This window comes from Eubalaena glacialis, chromosome 1 (assembly GCF_028564815.1).
Source record: "Eubalaena glacialis isolate mEubGla1 chromosome 1, mEubGla1.1.hap2.+ XY, whole genome shotgun sequence".
Taxonomy (NCBI): Eukaryota; Metazoa; Chordata; class Mammalia; order Artiodactyla; family Balaenidae; genus Eubalaena; species Eubalaena glacialis.
The window spans coordinates 18998087-19002288 of record NC_083716.1 but is presented as its reverse complement, the minus strand read 5'-3'; the positions used below and the strand labels follow the sequence as shown (position 1 = coordinate 19002288).

The 4202-nt window shown below is 46.3% G+C and overlaps 1 non-coding gene across 1 annotated transcript; it reads right to left on the bottom strand.

The window, feature by feature from the left end:
- Positions 1 to 213: 213 nt before the first annotated feature.
- Positions 214 to 318, bottom strand: LOC133078866 (U6 spliceosomal RNA). Its single transcript, XR_009697958.1, has one exon. It is a non-coding gene; the product is annotated as a U6 spliceosomal RNA (small nuclear RNA).
- Positions 319 to 4202: the final 3884 nt, after the last annotated feature.

Here is a 4202-nt window from a genome sequence, read left to right as displayed (position 1 = left end):
CACGCCCCCTTTGACTCTGCTATTGCTGCCACCTCTGCAAAGCACTGGGCTAGGAGTCAGGTGACCTGCTTCAGCTCTCTCTCTCTCTGCAATTCTTGTTTCATGTCTTTGAGCAAGTCATATTGCCTCTTTGTTTATCCATTTTTTTATTCCTTACCTGATTACTGGAAATTTCTAAAGTGGAGCTGGTAGTGTTGTCAAATTTGAAAAAAAAACAATATGGAACGCTTCACAAATTTGCGTGTCATCCTTGCGCAGGGGCCATGCTAATCTTCTCTGTATCGTTCCAATTTTAGTATATGTGCTGCCGAAGAGAGCAGCATATTGCCTCGTTGAACTTGTTTCCTTATCTGTAAAATTTTGGTTAAAGAGTGCTTATTCTACCTACTTGCCAGGGAATTTGGAAGCTATAACATGCTGTATCAACATAAAACATTATTATTACCATTATCTAACATGTTGTATGATTTCAATTTAGTGTTTTATCTTGCTCAAGAATTACAGCTCCCTCCCCCATCTTTTAAAAGTGGACTAGAGATAATAAATCCAAAGGAGTGAATTTCTAATTGTAAAATTTCTAGTACTGTGGCCCTAGGATAGTCTTGCTATTTGAGAGTAGGGAGAACTTCCTGGTATCCCTAAAACAAGTGTAATTTAGGCAGTTGAGTATTTTGCTTACACCTCAGGCTGCCTCTGATTCCCACTCCTGAAGGCTCACTTCAGGCCTGTGGGTGGCTTAGAAATTTGTTTTAGAAACAAGGTTTATGTGTCAATTGCACTTCCTCTGTGGTTCTCTCATTGTCTATTTCTGACAATATTTGCATGAAACCAGATATTTGATTTCAAGAACATCTGTTTTTACAATTCGTTTCCCACCTGAATCTACAGTGTTCCGCCTGGGCTGGAAGAGCTTCTCTGCTCAGCGAGATTCGGGATGCGGGCAGCAGGGGGAGGGGAGGCTTGGTGGAGATGTTTACGAATACAAACAAGTTTGCCGGGGTATCCAGCCTCAGAGGAAGATGTGATGAGTGTGGAAGCCTTGGGTAACTAGTGCTGTTTAGCCCAATTTTTCAAATGGGCCGTATTCTTTTAAACATTAGGACTTAAAATGATTTTGCTGTTTTGGTTAGAAATCTTTCTCAAATGTGGGGCTCCTCCTTACCTCCCAAATTGGAGCATGTGGAATTCATTGAGCTCTTATTGCCTGCTAGGCTTTGTTTTTTGTCCTCTAAATGGAAAACATGGAGTCTGATCCCTAAATGTCAACACATGCACTGTATTATACTGTTTGTGATGCTTTTTGGGTTTATTAAGGTCAAAGAGCTTTGTTCTTGTACTAAATGGCCCTAAGGCCGGAGGATGTGAAGGAGTGGCTGAAAAAGGAGGTCTGTGGCTGGTCTAGTGAGAATTTAATGCCTCCCCTTCCCTTTCTTGTATAATTCTCAAGGCTATGACCTTTGAGAGTATTACACCTTTTAGATAAAAAGTTGCAAAACAGAGAGTAACATTTGTTTTTATGGAGGTTTATAGGAACATGTTGACCTGACCTGCATGGACAGCAGTGAGAGCAAAGGATCCAACACCAAGAAATATGCAACAAATACCCGTGCCTCTCCCTCACCTTTCCTGTAAAAGGGAAAGGGGTGCTTGACATGAGCTGGGCCACAGACAAGCAGGGGGTCCTGCCTGCATCCCCAGGTTCCCTGGCCTGGTCTAAAATCCTCACAGCGGCAGGAAATCACTGAAAGGTCTTAAGCAGGGGCACGAGTGATCAGATTTGTATCTCTAAAGGTCTCTCAGACTGCAGGTGGAGAACGAAGTGGAGGGGTGCTGAGGAGGCGCGTGAGTACAGTGGTCCAGGCGGGGGACGGGGGTGTGCGAACACCCTTGTGATATCGCATCTGCCCTGCTTGCCTTTCAGGATTGTTCTGCGTGCTTTCTCCCTTCTAACTGCTGCCTGTGTCCTGCCTTGCCGGGTTCTGCTCAGATCCTTAAGTCAGACTTGCCCCTCTATTTTCCCATAGAAACTCTCTTCTACCTATTAAGCACTTCCCCTCATCTTGCCTTGAGTCTGAGCAATCCTGCATTCCTGGTGGATTATCATTTCCTTGAGGGCTGGGCACAGTCTCACTTGTCTTTGTGTTTCCTGTAGAAGCCAGCTCAAACATGGGGGTGTGTTAGAGTACACATCGTTCTATAAATGTTAAGTGGCATTTGAAAATACGGGAGGCAATGGGTAAATCTGTTGTTGAATGAATGAATGAATGGATGGATGGTGAATGAATTGGTGGAGTTATGGAATTTTTGTGAGGTGGTTCTTGATAAGATCCTATAAGCCAGACCCTCAAGTTAGAATTGTGTGTAAACTTAAATTGCCTAGATGTAAATTCTTTGTATTTTAGTATATTGAATTCAGAAGTTCCATTTTGTGGCTGCCCTGAAGCCATTTTGGTTTACTTCCTGGTTCTTAGCTATGCTCTTGGTGGATGAAACTGTTAGAGAACTGAATGCATCTATTTTGGAGATAGACGAGGGAGATTTTGAAAGACACCTGTTATCAGGTTACTCCTGGGACTGCTCTTGCTTGCAGAGTTAAAGCAGTCACCTGCATGATGCCACTTCAGGGAACTCTGGAGGGACTCCTACTTTCTCCTCAAAATAATCCTTCTGCTGGTACCGAACGCAAGTCCGTGTGCCTGACACACAGTGAGGCCAAACAATACGGAAACGCCAGAGTTTGGAGCAGAGAAAGGTTTATTGCAGGACCCTGCAAGGAGACGGGTGGCTTATGCCTTAGAAACCCTGAACTCCTCCAAGGCTTTCAGCAAAGCCCTTTTAGAGGAAAGGTGAGGGAGAGGCAAGGTTAGTTGTTGCATATTTCTTGGTGTTGGATCCTTTGCTCTCACTGCTGTCCATGCAGGTCAGGTCACCATGTTCCTATAAACCGCCATAAAAACAAATGTTACTCTCTGTTCTGCAACTTTTTATCTAAAAGGTGTAATACTCTCAAAGGTCATAGCCTTGAGAATTATACAAGAAAGGGAAGGGGAGGCATTAAATTCTGTCTCCATGCCTCCTTGCTGCTTTTAACATTTTACAAATTACTCCTCATTTTACTTGTTCCAGGTCCCAAGTCTCGACTTTCACCCTCGGAGATCCAGACCCTGGCTAAGAGGAGGGGATCCCTGTGTGGGCCGGTTGCCCTGCCAGGGAGCGCTGGTCCAGCACCCAGTCTGTGCCCTCCCACCAGTGCCCAGGCCCAGCCGAAGAGGCAGATATCAGCTGGGGGTGCCCTCAGGGCCAGGTGCCCAGACCCTGCCCAGCTGTCATCACTGAGAGAGCCAGGCGCCCAGGTCCCAGCCGGCCCTCAGGCTCCTCAGGCCGCGCAAACTGGGGGCTGGGTTCGAGGACTGCACGCGACCCAGGGTGACTGCTGCCCTGGGAACAAGCGAGATGCTGACCATTGGCTGAGCGACACCCATAAGGGCCAAGTGCTACAGAGGAACGGTGCCCGCCCTGCCCCTGGTACACTCCCTTTTCATGGAGGCCTTCTTTAGTGGGGTCTACGGTTTTATAGCCACAGCCTAATGTTCCCGGAAGAGGTCATACTCTGCCTCAAATGGGTTTCCTACCAAGGTACGAATGACCGTTGGCAAATCTTTTCTTGAGAGAATTGAGGGTCCAGGGGGGTGGTGGGGAGAGTGGAAGGGAGAAAGGGGAGGTTGGGGAGTGTGGACAAGCTCCCTGGATTGATCATCGTGTCTGGTTTTCCACTTTACATGGTGTTTCAGTCAGGATTGTTTAGGTCAGGGGTCAGTGAATGTTTTCTGCAAAGGGCAGAACGTGAGTATTTTAGGCCGTGTGGACCGTTCCGTATGTGTCACAACTACTCAGCCCTGACCTTAGTGTGTGAAAGCAGCCATAGGCAATACAGAAATGAAGTTGGGGGTGGTGAGGGGGACAAGGGGAGCTGTGTTCCAGTAGAACTATTTACAAAAACAGGCTCTGTGAGCTGATTTTGTCCTGCCAGCCATGGTTTGTTGACCCTCGTCTAGGTCATTCTTAATTGAAAAGACAAAAGCAAAGCTCGTAGCTCATGGATTAACACATAAAAGGATTATTTCTGGCTTATACTAAATGTCTAGTGTAAGTCAAAAGAGTGCTCTCATGGTCATTCAGGGACTCAGAATGACAAAGTGTCC